We start from the raw sequence: 20,092 nt of genomic DNA on the forward strand, positions 1-20,092 counted from the left end.
AAGGATCCTTTTGGCCAAGGTCAGATTCAGTTCTTCAAAGGTCTCCAGACGCTGCAAACAGTATGATTCTCTTATCTGTATCCTAAATATGTAATCTAGAAAACTTAAACACAGTGCCAAATCATAATGTCGGTGTAAGGAAATTCAGTGAATTTTTAAAATTTATTTCTCACGATGATAACTAAATACATTAGGACAATACTAGCCCAATACTACTTTCTGCAATGATGGAGGCACTCCATATTTGTTCTAGCCACAGGTGTGCCTTAAGGGACATGAAGTACATTGGTGCCACTGATGAATTGAAATTTTAAGTTTATTTGAAGAACAAATAGGCAAATGTGGCTAATCATTATCATATTGGGAAGCTCAGCTTCAAACTTTTAATATCAGGTTTTTAAAAATATCTTTATTTTTATTTATTTATTTTTATGTGGTGCTGAGGATCAAACCCAGTGCCTCACATGTGCTAGGCAAGTGTTCTACCACTGAGCCACAACTCCAGCTCCATAATATCAAGTTTTTTTTAAGTTTACTCTTCAGTGCCTTTCTTTACCCTGTCTTAGACATGTGCTTCGTCTGTCAAAAGAGTAGTCATAATCTGAGATCCCCTTTATTTCCATAGGCAAGTACCCCAATCAGTTCTTCTTATATGTAGTGAAGCTCTTATAAATCTGAAAGATGTTCAGAGCCTCCTCATCCTGTCCTATATGCAAAACTTATCTCCAAAAAGAAATAGCGTGAAGAGTCTTTCCTAACCTTAGAATTAGCAATTGTCATCTGCTGATTTCTTCTCCATGAGCAGGATAAAGAGCTTGGCCCTTTATATGCATGGAAGATTAGGATATATGGGTACCAAAGAAATGGACAAGTGAGTCAGCACGAGGCCTGCAAATTTGCAAGGAGCTCCTTCTGCCCCTCCACTCTGGTTTTCGTAACTTCCCAGGGACTGCAGAGTTTCTGGTAAAGTAGATGTTTATAATAGGCTTCAAAGGAATATTAACAGAATAGCACTTATCAAAGGCAGCTTGGCTAACAAGAGCCCCTCAGGAAAACACCACTGCCTAGAAGGTGAAATGATTGATTTCATAATAACTGGGACACAGGCATTGCTGTGATAAAAAATCTTCACTTTCAAAAATGAATCTTTATGTCTGTAAAGACTGTTTTATCATTGCTTGATTAAACAATAATCGGGCCAATTATGAAGAAAGGGACAAAGTGGGGCACTAACATTATTTTGAAAATGAATTTGATAGTTGACACTTCAAAAAAGCTTCAGGAAAAAAAATGGAAATGTCAGAGGCATCTTACATATATAATTTTATATAGATTCTTTTTTTTCTTGCTCATAGGGAGCATCATTATCATTTTGATACCTAGAGCCTCCAAATGTGTCAGTCTCACTGATGCTTGGTATGCAGAATGAAGTGGGGATCATTCACTTTCAATAAATCCTTCAAATAAAATCTGTGCCATCCCCCGTGTGGCTTTTTTTTTTCCCTTCATTTCCTTTGTCCCCTTGCTCCAACATACAAAAAATTAAAACAAAAGAGCCCATGAAGATCGCCTGAAGATGTCTGTCTAAGGTTGAAGGCTCCTGAACATTGCAATCCCAGTTTTTATTTTTGTTTTCCTCCATAGGATACCTCTCCATTTTGTAAGATTGTTTAGGGGAGACATTTCTTTAGGATTTATTGAAAATAGTTATTTTCCTTACATTGTATAATTATGATAAGAATCATAAAGCAAAAAAATATATCAATTATCTATTGCTGTGAGACAAATGATACTAAAATTTAGCAGCTTAAATACCAATATACATTTATCACCTCGCAGGATTTATGATGGATCAGGAATTTTGGAGCAGTTTAGGTGAGTGGTTATGGCTTAGGGTCTGTTATGATGTTGCAGGCAAGATGTCACCAGGGGCTACATCATTTGAAGATTTGAGTGGGCTTGGAGAAGTCACTTGCAAGATGACTCACTCTCATGGCTAGCCAGTCAGTGCAGTTGTTTGGCAGGATGCTTCAATTTCTCAGCATGCAAGAGGACAAGAGTGTCCTCCTAACATTACATCTGGTTCCCCCAGACCAAGTGATTGAGAAGAAAAAGAAGCCACAGTGTCTCTTATGGCTTAGCTTATGGAAGTCACACACTGTCATTTCTGCCATAACCCTTTGAGTTACGGAAGTTTGCCCTTTGCAGTGAGAGAGGGAACTACACAATGATGTGAATGGCAGAGGGCAAGAATCAGGGTGACATCTCAGAGGCTGGCTACTACAAAAGACATTAAAGACAGTATTGAATTTGCATAAGATGTTCAGATTAAATAATTTACATTTTTAAAAATTAGGAATTTGAACTTGTTTCCACGAGCATACCATTTTGTAAAATCAGAATTTTTGCTTGAAATAACTGCCTGCTCAAGACGTTTAATAATAGTCTCTTTAAATTCTGAGATTCTGAATGGTCAACAATGGCAAGAAGTTTGCTCACACAGGAAGTAATGCAAAATTTAAAGCCCTTTTTACAATTGTTCAAAAATTAGCAGTTGACATCATTATACACAGAATCTAACCGACTGTTCTTTTCTTCTTTGACAAATGTTATGTTGAAATTTCTTGTGATGCTGCTAATGGACATTGAATTGAAGCCAAACTTTCCATATCAAATATTTCAAAATAATGATGAAATACTAATTCAAAGAACATCCATTCATTATTAAGATAGTCTCCTTGCAGTTATCCTCAATGTCACTAAACAAGGACATCAGACATGAATGGGGAGATGTATATATGTGTAGAAGGAGAGTTTGGATTACCTGTGACTCCATCTAGGAGACATGCATAAGAACACTAATACTTATATTGTTAATAATGAGACAAAATAATAGGAAGCAAACCAAGTGTCTGTCAGTAGAAAAATGGATAAATAAATTATGTATTATTCATGGGATAAGATACCCTACAGCAGTGAAAATGGTAGTCCTGTACATCAATATGGATGAATCTTAAAAGCAGAATATTGAATAAAAAAGGCAAGCTGCAGAAGAATACATTCAATGTTATATTTACTAAGGTTTTAATCCAAATAAAATGAATAATATTTTGTTAGAGGGGGCATACGTAAGTAGTAATGTAAACATGAATAAGGAAATGATTTCACAAAACAGATTTCAAAGAAACATAGATTGTGAAGGGCACGCAGGCCTTTTAAATTTCTAGGTTTTAGTAATGTTTTATTTCTTGACCTAGCTTGTGGGTCTTCATCTTTATCATTCTTCTTAAGCTACAGACATATATTATGTACTTTTTTGTGTTCATGCAACTCACTCTCAAAAATAAATAAAAAGGACATATGTCATCTCACGTAATCTGAATGTTACAGGGAAATTCATTCTGGTTATGAAAATAATTGTATTATTACTCACTTAAACTCTCATAATTCATTATACTTGTAAAATTACATTCAAACATCTTGACAATTAAATTTCATGATTAAGTCTATTACTGGTGATTTCTTTGTCATCAAATCTAATAGGCAATGCTCTTTATCTTACTTAAATTCTTGGCTCCGTTCCTATCTGACTCCTGATTCATGTGGAAACATCTTCTTCTTTTGACTTTATGACAAGCACACTTAGTTTTTCTGCCCCCATTCTCTTTGACCTTCTCTAGACTTATTTCAATATTGGTGTTGTGTAGGCATCTGCCTTACATCCTCTGGTCTTCTCCTTTTAAAAATCTCTCATGGTATGAATTTATTCTATGGAATCTTGGGTTATTATGTTCCATTTGTACTTTTGGATCTGGCTTTCTGGTGATGTAAACTGATAGAATGTGCTAACAATTGCAAGTAGACAATACATTTTGAAATACTAATTGTGGTTTTTCATTCCCATCTCTGTGCTATCCTTTGGCCATCCACTCAGTGAATTAGCAACACTTAATGCCTCAGGGGAGTGTGGATATAGCCTAAAGCAGTCCATGGACTCTGAATAGTTTTTAAATATATAGCAGAGACAATAGCAATGAAAGCCATGCTATTTATTTCCATATATTGCAATAGCCAAGCACTTAGAGGGAGAAAAGGTTTATATTGTTGTGCTTGTTTGTTGCAGTTGAATATAGAGGACTGGAGGTTAGAGTTTATTTGCTAAATCATAGATTGGATAAGAATGCAGGGCACTATGATAAGCAGACTTCCTTACAAAAATGAGATAAGAGCTTTTCCTGACTTGGGGGGAGGGGTTGAGGAACCAAGGAGAGAAGTATGGAACACACTGAAATTAAGAGTCAAGCCTGAGCCACATGCCTGTGATCTCTCTGATGAAGGAGGCTGAGGCAGGAGGATTGCAAGTTTGAGACCAGCCTAGGCAATTTAGTGACACCCAGTCTCAAAATAAAAAATAAAAATAAAAAAGACTAGGGATGTAGCTCAGTGGTAAAGTCCAATCAATCAATCAATCAATAAAATAAATCCATTTGTTTAGTCTCTCAAGCTATCACTCTTGGTTCTTAAATGTGACTTTTGTGGCTACGGAATATGTACCTTCACCATATGCTGATACAACTATTTGTTGTCTACTAGCATATACTTACCAGAACCCGATCTGTATTTAGTTTTGTGGGTTTTGTTTTTTGTTTTTTCTTTTGTCAGAACTGGCAATTGAAACCAGGACCTTGTACATGCTAGGTAGGCTCTCTCTTACTGTACCAGTAGGCTATACCTCCAAGCCCTTTTAATTTTGTTTTGAGACAGGCTTTCACTAAGTTGCTGAGGCTGGCCTTGAACTTCCAATCCTTCTGCCTCAGCCAGCATTACAGGCCTGAACCATACCCAGCTAGTCCCATTGTTTTATGCCATTTCTGTTTTTCTGTTTCTGATTGTACAAGGGCAGCAAGGATCTGGAGCGTGGGCTAGGGTTAAACTGGAGGATAGGAGAGGATTAAGTGTTACTTTGTCTCTTGGACACACTTAGCTCCCATGATTAACATCAGGAGTCAGAAAACTCAACTCACTGCTTGTTATTGCAAATACAGTACTATTGAAACACAGCCCACTCCTTTATGTATTGTCTATGGTGTTGTTTATTTATTTATTCACAAAGTGCACAGTTGAATAGTTGTAACTATACAGGGATGATTTGGCCCTAAAGCCTAAACCATCTAACTCTTTATCAAAAACAGCTTGATTAGCAACTACCAAATCTTTTGATTGGTAAAGACTCCAGCAAGGGAAGGTATAGAGCAGTCTGTTTCATTAAGTAAAACCCAAGATGTTCTTTACCTGCCCTTCTTGTGACTGTTCATCATTGGTTTTTTTTTTGGCGGGGGGACTACTTCCACCTCTTGAATTCTCCTTTTTTAAATCAGCTTTTTCACCACTGTGATTAAAAAAGACCTGACAAGAACAATTTTAGAGGAGAGAAAAATTATTTTCCCTGGGGTCTCAGTCCATAGCTGTCCAACTCCATAGCTTTGGGCCCAACATCATGGCAGGACATCATGGTGGAAGGATGTGAAAGAGAAAAGTAGTCAGACCATGGGAACAAGGAAGCAGAGAGAGAGGGCTACACATACCAGGGACAAAATATAAACCCTAATGTCATGTCCCCAGTGACCACCCCCTCCAGCAACATCCTACTTACTTACAATTACAACCAAGTTAATCCATATCAGTAGATGAAGTCATTTATTAAGTTATACCTCTCATAACCTAATGTCACCTCTGAGTGTTTCTGCACTATCTCAGACAGGAGCCAAACCCTAACACCCTTCCACTCCATTCCCAGTCCAGGTACTTCTGTTGTGCTCAACTCCCAACTCTATGCCTCATGATGTGACTTGGCCTGAGCTCTGTGGTTCAGTGTCCTGGTCTTAAGTCATCGGGCCGGTGATGGCATGTGATTCCAGCGGCTCAGTAGTCAAGACCTGAGTCTCAGTTGGATTATGGAGGTAAACAAAAACTTCCTATGTTCTCCTGGATTCCAACCAAGGAGGATGAAAGACAAAACTCATCATGCAGGCATCTGGGCTCCACAAAGGGAAGAATTATCTGGAAATGGAATCAAGACAATGGAAATGGAACCAAGAGACAGAGAAGAGAACATAGGTTCTCTCTGATATGCAAAGGCTAACTCACAATAAGTGGGGGATTAGGGAAGAATAGAAGTACTTTGGATTAGACAAAGGGGAATGAAGGGAAGGAAGGGAGAATGGGAACAGGAAAGACAGTAGAAGGAATTGGACATTACTTTCTTATGTTCATATAGGAATACACAACCAATGTAATTCCACATCACGTCCCACCAGATGAATGGGAATTTGTACTTCATCTATGTATACTATATCAAAATACATTCTACTGTCATGTATAGCTAAAAGAAAAAAAAAAAAAAAAAAAAAAAAAAAAAAAAAACAGAAAGAAAGAATGAAAGAAAGTAAGTGCTGGTGACGTTGGAACGATAGATCCAGCACACCCTCTGGACAGGTCAAGACATTCTCTGCCCAGTAGGTCAGCTTCAGTTATGTTTTCTGTCCTTCTTAAACAAGAGTCACAACTGATGTAGGTGGCGAGTAAAGAAAAGTTTTAATTTAATTCCAGGTGTTAATTGGTAAGGGAGCAGGGTTCATCAAGGAGACAGGAGAGAGAGAAGATAAAAAGGGGGACCGAACTGGCATAATCCCATAGGAGATGTGAAGGGTAAACCTTCACTGCTTTGCTTAATACACAAAGATTCCAGATCACATAGCTCTTGTTTCTCACCCTGCTTTTGAATAAAGGCAGTAAACCAGAAATTAATACGGGTAGGTTTCCCTGTGTTTATCCACTGTTCAGTGTTTAATTCCCAGGAGGATGAAAGAAAGATCTATTTAATTAAATGTGCTAAACAATAACAATCCTCACTTGCTTTTCACCTATTTGTCTTTGCAAAAAAAAAAAAAAAAAAAAAAAGCTATGAAAAGTCGACAAAGCTATTTTTAAAAATGAGTTCCACACACTCCTTAATTATAATAATCTGTAGAATGTAACTGTCCATTTTTCACCCCAGGATATGGGTGGGCAGAACAAGGAATGCTGCAGACTAAGAAGCACACGCACACCTTCTTGACTCTTTGTGATTGTGGAATTCTTGGGTTTTGGGGTGAGCTTTAGCTCTTAGATATGGTCCTTTTGATTTTAGAGGAAATTACACTTCTTAGAGGCCCAGGGAGTCAGCCTTTCTGATGGCACTGGGCTTATAAATTTGTAAAGTATGTACTCATTTGTGAATGCACAAGTGAGTGAATTCATACATGCATTGTTAAAAGACTAAATAATCGTATTCACCTCAGTGGTGGTCAGGTAGAGGGGTGCCATTTTGCTTCTAGGATGCAATAAACCATTGTCTACGGAGAGGAGCTTTCCAAGGGGTTAGGGATAAGTGCACCTTAAAGGTGCTGCTCTCTATGCCGGTGGTTCTCTACTGCAGCTGCACCCTAAAATAGCCTGAGGATATTTAAAAATATTGACAGGGACTGCCACTGTCACTCAGTGGTAGAACATGCTTAGCATGCACGAGGTCCTAGAGTGCATGGGGGAACAAAGAAAAGAAAATCACCAGTTTCTTGTCCTAGTGTAACTGAAGCATTATCTGGGACAGGGTCCCAGTCTTGGGTGTATGTTAAAAGGTCTTCAGGTGATTCCAGTGGAAGCTTTTCCCTCTTTAGGGCCAAACTAATGGGGAGAGCTTCCCTCTTTCTTCTTTTTAAAATGTAATATATATATATATATATATATATATATATATGTGTGTGTGTGTGTGTGTGTGTGTGTGTGTGTGTGTGTGTCTGTGTATTTAGATAAAATATAATAGTCTTCCCCTTTGAATAATATATCTACATAATACATTTACAGTTTTAAATATATATGCATATATTTTTACATTTTATGTGTGTGTATATATATATATATATATATATATATATATATAAAACAAATATAAAAGAATAAATAAAAAGAACCAATTTTCAAAAACTTAAAAATAAATAAATAAAATTGGCCAATTGTGTAGATGGTAGTAACCCTAAGTTCCTCCTATTAGAGCAAGGGGCAGTGCTGCTTTAGGGATAAAATAGCCAGACTGCCACCCAGGTGTGCTTGCTTGCCAGACTTGTTTGGTAGCATACCCTTCTGCAGAAGAAAAGCTGGTCTTGCCAAGCTACCTCTGAGCTCCTGTGTGATTCCTTGTGGTACCCTGGTATTTCTAACGGCATTAAACCAGGGCCTCATATACCTCTACTACTGGGCTATATCCCCAGCCTTCCTCTCTTTCTCTGACTTAACATGTCTTCGTCTGTTTTTCTACCTCTACCAGTCTTCCTTTGTTTCTTCAGACATTTCTTTTTGTAGCCCTTTTATTTTTTATTTTGAGATTGGCTACATTTCCCAGGTTGGCCTTGAACTTGTCAGCCTCCTGAGTAGCTGGAGTGACAGGCATGCGCCCTGCCCCCAAACATTCTTACTTATATAAATCTGGAGAGGGGACAGAGACCCTAAGAGAAGACTAAGTTCCCTCTTCTTCCACTTGCCACTTTAAGATCCCTTCAGATTCAGAGGCCATAATTGAAAGGACTTGCAAGAGCTCTGGAGTGGGAAGCTGATCCCAGTTTTAAGCAACCCTGGGGTACAATGGTCAGGTCTGCTTTGCTCATGGTCTGGGCTCTGGTTCTCAAAGTGTGGTTCTGGGCAGACAGTAGTAATAGCAGCTCCTGGGAACTGATGAGAAATGTGAATTTTTCAGTCCCCAGCTACCTCTACTGAAAAGGAAACTCGAGGCGTGGGTCTGTCACCAGAGGAGAATTGCAAGAAGTCCTGAGACGGGGTCCTTAACTCAGGGTGAGTGGAAGACTTAACATGTCTTGACATGTTAAATCTTGACAAACATCACAGAAAATAATTTATGGGATTTATGTAGGAAAGCAAGGATTACTCACTCAAGGGAAATTGAGGTTATCTCTAAAGTAAGAAGCAATGTCTTGGTCTGGGGTTCGGATTTTTATGGAGGGACATATCAAGGGGGTTGAAATAGAGGCAGAGTCAGGATGGAGGTACACAGTTTCACACCAGCTTTCCTTAAGCTCATGCCTTCCCCTGGCATTATGCTACATACACTCTGTGGGCAAGGGTGTGGGTGCAAGGACATAGCCTAGGTTGTTCAAGAGTTTCTCCTTTTGCCTTCCAGTGGTCTGTGGATAGGTTTCTTGCATTCCAAGGATTCATGGGCACTTCTCTTTTGAGACTCAGCGTATCTCCTATTTCAGGTTTCAGCCAATGTGTTTGCAGAACATTTCCAGATAATTTTGCAGCATGCTGAAATTTGAGAACCAGGCTCCATGGGAGGAACATTTACTGGTTTCCTCTTCACAGGCCTCTTTGCCGTGAATAGAAGTTCTCCAAGCCTCTGAGCTCACAATCTGCTTGGGACCTATGTTTATCCAAGTAAACAAAATGCTGCTTGCTGAAAGCAACAAGCCCAAATCTCAGTGACATGTTTGGAAATAAACAAAGACCACCCAAGTGAGACGCAGCAAAGCTATTTAATCAGAGTTTGCCGTTTTGAGGGAGCAGCCACCATTGTTTGTGCTTGGGGGATACTTGCAGGCAGGCAGAGGAGTGGGAAAGATTTGCAGTGTCAGGAAGGGATTGTGTCAGGTGTACCCTGATTGGAGGTTCTTGGCCTGCAGGAGCTGCTACCTAGAAATGGGGCATTCCTGTGACAAGCTAGAGATGCATATTTGTCTTCCTGAGTTGGCAGTAGGGGCAAAAATTAGGAAACTAATTAAAATTAGAAAACATTGACTATGATGTTTAAATTTTTTTTTTATAGCAACTTGACTGGGTTACAGGATGATTATACAAATAGCTGGTAAAACATTATTTCTGCTTGTGTCTTGAGAGTGTTCCCAAAGGTTGGCACTGAAATGGGTGGACTGGTTATATAAAGCAAATGGCCCTCCCCAATGTGGGTGGGCAACTCTTAAAACAATGTTTAGATGTGTGTGTGTTTTTTTTTCCAGCAAAGTAAATAGTAAAAGTAAAAGAATAAGAATATTTCCATGGCCTATGTTTTGAAAAATGGGCATGGCTCTCAGCACTATTAAAACTGGTGGATCTTCAGTGACCTTATAAAAGGGGCATCACTAGTATGGCCAACTTACAGAGGAAGAAAGGCCCAGAGGACAAGTTACTTGCTCATTATAATCTAGCTGGCAAGTGACGGTGAAGGCAAGTTGAATCCCAAATCTACCGTCTAAACACTACTCTAAAGTCTGTGTCTGACAAAAATATGGGTCCAGGGAAGGTTTCTCACCCAAGAGGCAGGATTCACAGGCCTTGAGAGGAAGCATCTGTCTTAGGCACTGTAAGAAGGACATTGGAAGTGTAGGATGTGGGAAGTCCAGATGAATGATCCGGGCGTGCAGAGGTGGTGGGAGAAGTGCCTCTTCTAGGTATGGGAGTGCTTGCTCATAGGACCCAGGGTGTTTATGTCCTTGGACCTGGCCAAAGAGCAGTTAGAAGGCTAATGTATTTTTCACAGCTTTATTTAGGAATAATTCACATATAACACTCTGCCCACATTTAAAAATCTGACAGATTTTGGCATGGCTATACACCCACAAAGCTATCAACATGATCAAAATAGTGAACACAGTCATCCCCTCAGAGTTTCCTTGGGCTAATATCTCAGTTTACCTCTCCTTATTGCCTCTTGCCCCCAGAAATACTGATCTATTTTCTGTCTGTCTAGATTGTATACATTTTCTTTTTTTTTATTGGTTGTTCAAAACATTACAAAGCTCTTGACATATCATATTTCATACATTTGATTCAAGTGGGTTTTGAACTCCCAATTTTACCCCAAATACAGATTGCAGAATCACATCGATTACACATCCACATTTTTACATAATGCCCTATTAGTAACTGTTGTATTCTGCTACCTTTCCTATCCTCTACTATCTCCCCTCCCCTCCCCTCCCATCTTCTCTCTCTACTCCATCTACTGTAATTCATTTCTCTCCTTGTTTATTTTCCCATTCCCCTCACAACCTCTTATATGTAATTTTGTATAACAATGAGGGTCTCCCTCCATTACCATGCAATTTCCCTTTTAGATTGTATACATTTTCTATAACTTTGTATAAGTAGGATCAAGGAATATGGGCTCAGGGCTGACTTCCTTCACTTTGCATAATCATTTTGTGATCTATGTTACTGTGTGCATCCAAAATCCATTTCTTTTTATTGCTGAGTGGTGTGCCATTGTATGGATGTACCACACTTATTGACCTACTCATCTGTTGATGAACATTGGGGTTGTTTCCAGCTTTTTGTTACTACACATTTTTATATGGACTTATGCTTACATCTCTCCTGGGTAAATACTAAGAAGTAGTACGACTGGACTGGTAGATATGTGCTTATCTTTAAAAAAGTTCTGCCCAACCGTATTCCAAAGTGCTTATGTAACAGTGTCCACATTATGCTTTGAATATAGCCCTTGCTGCTCTGCCACGGCAACTTAATTTTAAAACAGACAGGTTTCTTTCTCTTCCTCTCTCCCTAATCTTTCCTCCTCCCTAATCTCAGGGGAAATGGGATTACCTTTCTTCCCCATTTTATTATTATTCCTACATAAAGGCAGATTTATCTGTCCTAGAGCACAAGAAGTAATCCAGAATTGGGGGACGGTACCAGAAGATCACAGAAATGACTATCTCCCAAATTAACAAGTGAATTACAACTCTAACAGAGAACACGTGGAATGTAGCCTTTGAATCACCTCTTTCAAAGTCCCCTGTTCCTGCTGATGGGCAGAATTACAGCTTTTGGGACAGGAGTCCCCTGTGCTTCTTCTTTGCCAGAAAAGCAATAAACCTTCTTTTTCCATTTTCTCAAAACCGTGTTCTTGTTATCGGATTGGCATCGGGGACCAGGACCGAGCTTTGGTAACACTTGTACCATCTTACATCCTAGGCGGCAGTCAATGAACATTTTAGCTTTTCTATACCCTTGCTGGCTGTGGCTATGATTAGTCTTTTTAATTTTTTCAATTAAAAAAATTAATAGTCTCACTGTGCTTTTAATTTGTATCTCCTGAATGATTAAATGATGTTGAGTGTATTTTCGTGTTCTTAGTTGACATGCACACATCTTCTTTTGTAAAGTGCCTGTTCGAATATTTTAGCTGTTTTTTTTTTCTTTTTCTTTCTTTTTTTTTGGCTAGGCTGTTTGATTTATTTTCTTTTGAGAATTGTTTATATATTCTGGATACAAGTCCTCTATCAGATATAAGGTTTGCAAGTACTACTTTTCCCCAGGCTATAACTTGTCTTTTTGTTTTCAAAATTCTTTCCAGACAGTGAGCTGGAGCAATCATAGGGCTCACCTTGTCTGTTTCCCATCTTACAGGGATCTCTGTCTTTTGTTACCTGAAATTCCAATTTATTCAGGCTATTGTTTCATATACATATATATATATATGAAATATATATGCATATGTATTATATATATTTTAAAATTTATGGTTTAAATATGAATTATCCCTCAAAGCCCTTGTGTTATTGCAGGAATATTCAGCGGTAAAAGGATCGGATTATGAAAGCTATAACCTAATCAGTCCATCCTAGTTTGAATGGATTAACTGGTGGTAGCTGTAGGCAGGTGGGTGCCTCCTCCTCTAGAGGAGGCAGATCACTGGGGACATGACCTGGAAATTGGCATCTTCCCTGTGGTCTACTTCCTGGCTACCAAGAGCAGAGATGTGTCCCTCTGCCACACTCTCCAGCCCTGATGTTCTGACTTACCTTATGCCCAGAGCAATGGAGTCAACTGATGGTGGACTAAATCTCTGAAACCATGAGCCCCAAATAAACTTGACCTCCTCTAAGTTGTTCTTGTCAGGTATTTTGGTTTCAGCAATGGAAAGTTGACTAAGGCACACACATACACATATACACTCACAATTTTTTTTACTTGTTTCAAGTGGGAGGATAAATCTCATGCCAGTTATTCCATCTTCTACACAAATAAAAGTCCCTGAAAGCCAGACTTCAGAAGCTTTGATATACAAGGGAGACTATAGGATCTCTTGATTGACAAGAGGTATACCCATTGCAGGAATGTAGGGAATGTAGGATGGTTTAGCACTCTCTGAGACAGGAGAAAAATGTATATAGTTACATGGTTAACTATACATTCCCCATACACAACTGTTGTATAGAAAGTAAGTCACCATCTATTCTAACATTGATTGAACTTACTCTATTCTAAGTGCTATTTTAAGTTTTTTTTTTTTAAAAAAAAACCTATTATTTTATCCTCACAAAAAACCCATGAATCAGTATAATTGTAACTTCTATTTTGTAGATTAGTTGACCAAAGCATGAAGATCTTAAATGTAAGGCCTTTGGATAGTAAGTGTCTTAGCTCCAAAGCCAAAGTCTCTTCTACTCTCTTATACCATCTCTTGTTCTTTGCAGGAAGATTTCTCCCAACTGAGTTTTATATCCACTAGGGATAGATGATATCAAAAACCTACACGTGTTGACTATCACCCTGACAAATATGAAAACAGGAAGATTTGTGTCTTCCTCGGTGGGATTGACAAGGCCTATCATGTGAAACTTCCTGGGATGACGTTTCAAACAAAAGCTGCTGTATTATGGGGCCTAGATGGCTTTCTGGTGCATCCTGTACAGCCCTATTTAGTGAACTTCTTTGGGGATGGAGATGACCTTAATTTCTGAGGAGAGACAAAAGAGATAGTGATGCTTGGCCTAGAGGCAACTTAATTTTCACAGTTGTGGATTTGTCGGTTTCATCAGAGTCTGAGAGCAAAATCAAAGAGACAGTGACAATAGTAGTAAGGGGTGAGCTGTTCACTTCATTGGTCATCATGGGGGTCAGAAGAGATCAGATACAACTAGAAAGGCAGAATATAAAGGTGATGGCAGAACTGCAGACTTTCTCTGGACTTCACTGATTTTTCCAACAAAGGCACAGCATAGCCTCATGGTTGGTCATTGAACCCAGGAAAATAGAGGAATGTCTGGTCTCCAGGGGGTGAGGAATCTCATAGCTGCTCACAGACTCTCTTTTTTCCCTGTATACCAATTTAAGTTCAAAGAGAATGGCCTCTGCCCTCCATTAGCTAAATCCCAGTCCTGGGGGTTGGAGCTTTGAATGAACAAAAAGGACACCCTTCCTCCACAGGTCCAGAGAGGAAGAGATAGTTGGGATGGCTCAAAGTGGAGGGAGGAGCCAACCAGCTCAATTTCACCTGGTCTGTCTACACTGCACTCTCCACCCTACCTGCCCCAATATACGTTTGAACCTGCTTATTCGCAAAATTGAGTAAATAAGACTGGGCTACAACTTTTCTTTTCTAAAAAGAAAGGCAGGCCATTTCACTGCTGCAACTAAAAGACCCAGAGGAGGAAAAGTTTATTTGAGGATTCACAGTTTTAGGGGTCTTAGTCCCTAGAAGGCCAGATCCATTTCTCGGGGCTCGAGGCAAGACTGAACATCATGGTGGAGAGTATGGCAAAGGGAATCAGTTCACATCATCATCAGAAAACAGAGAGAAACTCCATGTGCCAGATCCAAAAATATGCCCCATAGCCACACCCCAATGAAATAATTTTCTCTAGCCACACCCCACCCACCTCCAGTCACCACCCAGTTAATCCCATCAGGGATTAATTCACTGATTAGGTTAAGGCTATAACCCAATCATTTCTCCTCCAAACCTTCTTTCATTGTCTCACGCATGAGCTTTGGGGCGATACCTCATATAAACCATAACACCATTTTCTTTCTCTTTTTTGCTTTTCTTTCTCTGAGATCTTTCTTCTTTATGGGTAGCCTCAACTGACCTGGAACATTCCTTGAGATGGAGTTGCCTGGGTCTATGAAGGGCTGGCATTCTGATTCAGACCACTGTGTCCTTGGCTTAAGAAGAGTCAGTCTCCCCCGGGCCCCACCTTATTCTTCATTCAGCTCTTAACCATAGGAATCTTCCATGAATTTCAGCTGAGTTCAGTAAAATTCTACACAGGCCTCAGACAATAATAAATGTTTATTTCCTTTGTTCTCTTCTCATTGCCTATATGTTCCTCAGTGAAAAGGAATATATTTTTGAAGTGAGAAGTAGATTTTTGCAGTGAGAAGTGGAAGTTTGAAGAGGTGATTGAAATGTTTGGGATTTAGTATTTTATCTTTCTCTTTCTGCTGTATTTTGAGGATTTTAATCAACTGCCACCATAATGTTTTCTTGGTGACACAACTTCTCAGGGGCCTCAGAGCTACCAGTGGGAGCAAAGACTGATTCAGCTAAGAGTCTTCAGAAGCTTTACTGTGAGAAAAATCATCATGGAGGTGAGCAAAATGATATCTCAGAGCCAGTTCAGCAAACCCAACTTTGTCAGTGGTTTAAATAGATTATGTTCTGCCCGTATTGTACAATGAGGTAGGATTTATCCCCAATCTTCTTTCTTCTTTTCCTTTTTATTTTATTTTTTAATTTTTGTGATAGTGGAGAGGGAATCCAGGGACTCTCTACCACTGAGAAACATCCCAGCCCTTTTTATTTTGAGTCAGGGTCTTACTAATTTGCCAAATCTGCCTTCAAAACTTGTGATCATCCTGCTCAGCCTCTAAAACAGCTGGTATTACAGGCATGCACCACTGTACCTGTCTATCCCCAATTTTCAATATTGCAAGGAAATGTGTATGTCTAGATTTATTGTCCATGATCTTGTGGGCTCCCAAAATAACCCTGGCCATTCCCTTCAAGTCAATGTATTACTCATTTATTGATACCAGGACTTTCAGAATTACAGGTGTCATGCCTAATACTCATTGTGAGTAGTTAAGAGCTGCCCAAGATCTGGAAAGGGAAGGAATCCATGTTCTGACTATTTGATTTGGAGATTATGTGTTTTTAGTCAACCAGCCAAATTGTGGTTCAGAGATATTGTTTACTCAGAGCTCATTGACCCATTGAATGCTTTCTTTTTAAATGTGCTAATTGACATTACTTTAAAATCAGCATGTTCTTTAATGCTTTAAAAATACAAAATACGGGTCAGGTCATTCTGGGCTGCTATCTGTACTGTTATGATGGAGCTGAAAAGTACAATTCTCTTTAGATGAGACTTTTGCTCTTCACTTTGACAAAGTCTTTGTCATCTCCTAATGAATCTAACAAATATAATATTAGGCAAAAATTAAAGAGAGCCTAGGAACGGTGTCTCCCTAAAGGCAGTAGTAGTTGACTTATTTGTAAGGGATACAGCAGGGAGTGATGGGGACTGAGCAGACTGTGAAGGGCATATCTTTTATAAAGGACAGCTGCCACTTACCCAGACCACCCCCGCACATTGCAACCCATAATCTACTAATTCTCCAACTACATATAGAACTGTTGCAGGAAAAGAGACTACTAAAGAGTGATAAAAGCTCTGTTCCAGAAAACAAAGAAAAAGGGTGCAGGGGCTGGGGTTGTGGCTCAGTGGCAGAGTGCTCATCTAGCATGCATGAGGCACTGGGTTCGATCCTCAGCACCACATAAAAACAAAATAATGTGTCTGCCTAAAACTAATTTTTTTAATAAATAAATAATTTTTTTTTAAAAGGGTGCAGGGCTAAGAGCAGGCGGGTGATAGACATTGCCCTTCAAGGTGAATGCACAGGACAGTCCCTCCCAGTTATTCTGAACTCTTCCTAAATTAAGCCAACCTCTATGTGAATATTGTGGCACCGACAGAGAAGAGGCTTCTATTCAGAAGGGCTTAAAACACTTCCTGCTGTTTCTAGGACTGGATAGCATCTTTAACCAAACTGAGTCTCCAACCCCATCCCTTTTAAAAATTAAAAGAATAAATCCATTGAGAAAGCAATACATTCTCATTATAGAAAATTAGGAAATCCATAAAAGTACAGAAAATTTTGAAATTACCTAGAGTCCATATCACTGTTAATAATTTGGAGAATTTTTTCCCCAGTCATTTTGCCATGCTCCCACCACACTCCTATATGAGTGGCACACATTCATAAGTAATGATCCAGTTATCACCAGAGATCTGAGAAATTCCCAGAGAGAGGGACCTCCCTCAACTCTGGACAGTGGAGTCCTTGGAGTACATGATGGAAAAGAATTTTAGCCCAAGCCAGATAGAGACACAAACAGGTTTATTTAGGAAAGCAGATAGACATTCAAGGGAGAATGTAATCTATCTCAGGGAAGAGACATTTTGGGGGATAAAGTAAGAATTGCTCATTGAAGGAACAATGTGGGCCATCTCCATAGGGAGACAGCCCCTACTGGTGTGGGGGCTGGGCTAGAGGTGGGGTCAGGGCAGAGTGATACAATTTCATGCCAGTTTTTCAGCACTTGGGCATTGCCTTCATGTTATTTTTACAGACAAAGTCATAGGTCAAGGGCACAGGCCAAGGACTCAGGCTGAGGACATGGGCTGCTTTGCTTGGGAATTCTTGTTTGAATTTCAAAAGTTCATAGATGTTTCTTATATTACAAGTCTCATGGGTGTTTCTCTTGAGACTCAGTTTATCCTTTTCTGTAACTCCAAATTCCTATCTCACTATATTGTAACGTTATATATATATATGCTGATATTTTCTGAACATAGGAGTAATATACACCTCATATATAAATTTAGAAGCTATAGAAAACATAAAAACACTAAAAAATGATAGTACCACCACCTAATGATAAAATAATTGATTCATTGGAATATTACTCCAGATTTTGCATGCATGTGTACACATTCTCTCTCTCTCTCTCTCTCTCTCTCTCTCTCTCTCTCTCTCTCTCACACACACACACACACACACACACGTACACACACACACACACACACTTACGACTTTTAAGCATAATATACATCAGAATAATCCCGATCCTAAACAGAAGATAAGTGGAAGGGGGGGATGTGTGGCAAATACGACCTGTTGCTAAGTAGTTGATTAGTCTACATTTGAAAAAAATCAACGATGCAGATCATTCAATATAATTTTTGAATAACGGGAAAATGATTCAAAAGACTTCCATGACTACTATGTTGTTCTCTGCAAGTGAATCTAAGGACAGGCAAAAATTCAGTAAATCTCACTATGCTCCTCATGGGTAACCCTGCCTACAACTCTGAAGTGTACCCTTGCTGTTGCCCTGTGTTTCCCTTGTCCCCCAGTGGCTTCCTGTCCTTAGGATAAGGCCAGACTCCTTAACAGTGGGACACACAATAATTCCTGCCCACAAGAGATGGTGTAAGGATCCAACGAGTGAATGCATGCACAGTGGTTTGGAATAGTGCATAATAGTGCATAATGTCCATTGGCACTGCAGGAATGTCAGCTATCATTGTCAAGCTTTTCTACCTCCGGCATACATACTCCACATTGTGTGGGACAAGGTTCTGGGCAACCCCAGGTTCATATTATTAAGTAAGCTCTGGTTCCTGTAGAATTTTCTCTCTTTAATTTTTAGTTTGGAAATTGAAGAGAAAGACTGCCCTTGGTCTGGTCTGAGGCATGTGCCTGCACGGGTGGCTGGGGAAGGGCTGGAGTCTGTTATGGGGAAGTGTGTGTGGTAGACTGTGAGCCAGGTTGATGCAGAACAATGAGTCAGGGATGCACTTATCACCCCTACCTCCTGCCACCTACCTTGCTCTCTCTTGGAGATGTTCTGTTATTCGTTTATAAAAGTCTTGTCCCTCTTTTGTAGTGCATCAAGGGTACAATGGAGTTTCCCATCCCTGTAATTTTACATTCCTCCTTCTTGAGTATAATATCCCTCTTTTTAGTCTGGGTTATTTTGCCTCAGCCCTGTGCCAGGTGTGTTATCTGCATGACCATTGTGGCAGGCAAGTCCACCTAGTGTGTCCTCCCTAGACAACTCTACCCTTTCTTCCCATCCCCTACTCTTCAGGTTTTTCTTAGAAAATAAGAAGTCATTTTGTTACTTCTCTAGCTTAATAATAGATAAGTCTAGTCCATTATAATGTGAACTTTAAAATGACTACAAAGCTACAACTTCTTCCAGTCTCTAACTCATACTTTGGGCTGGCCAGTGGCCATGGGAAAGAGGGACTGCATCTCTATTTCCTCTGCCTGGAACTCCTCTTGTTCCTTCTCCTCCTCTTCTTCTCTTTCCTCATTCCCCTCTTCCTCTCCCTCCTCTTCCTCCTCCTGCAGTGTTCAGTCTGCCCCTGGGGACTATGCAAGGTGTGATGTTGTGGCAGATTTACCACAGAAACAGACATCAGAATTTTGGTCATCTTCTGGTACTGTTCTTTAATGTCTATTAAAGAACTTTGCAAAAATATATGAAACAATTCCACTCCCCATAACTTCCTTTTTGGAAAATGTAGTTATTTGTGATCGAAATGTTATTTATGTTAACATAAATAGCATAATCCAATAATCATGGATGTATTGTTGTTGTAAAATCAATTAGTAAATATACTTTTTAAATTTTATTGACAGATTATAATTGCACATATTTATGAGGTACAGCAAAGTGATGTTTTGGTATTTATACTGTTGCATATCGGTGGAAGGATATTTAGGTTCTTCATCATCTCAAACATTTATCATTTATCTAATCTTTGTGATGGAGAACATTTAAATTTTCTCTCCTCTAGCTATATTGAAGTATGCAATACAATGCTATTAACAACAATCACCCGTTGATATACTAGAACACCTGACTTATTCCTTCTTTCTGGTTGCAATATTATTAAATACATTTTAAAAGTTCTTCATTTTAATTTCAAGTGTAGTAAACATATTTAGATATGTGCTACACAAGCAAAAGCTCACTAGGGTTCTCAATAATTTTGAAGAGTGTGTGCAGAGTTCCTGAGACAAAAGGGTTTGACAACCATGGTTGAAAGGCTTCAGATACAAATATATGAGCTTCAGACTTTATGGCTATAACTCATATATGCAGACCTGTTCTTGTCTGTATTTATCTGCAGTGGTGGTCCTTTGCTATGAGCTCTGACATACCCAATCTTTGGAA

This window comes from Marmota monax, unplaced genomic scaffold, assembly GCF_021218885.2.
Source record: "Marmota monax isolate L192 unplaced genomic scaffold, Marmota_monax_Labrador192_F-V1.1 WCK01_AAM20220418_F8-fsc00274, whole genome shotgun sequence".
NCBI classification, from domain to species: domain Eukaryota; kingdom Metazoa; phylum Chordata; class Mammalia; order Rodentia; family Sciuridae; genus Marmota; species Marmota monax.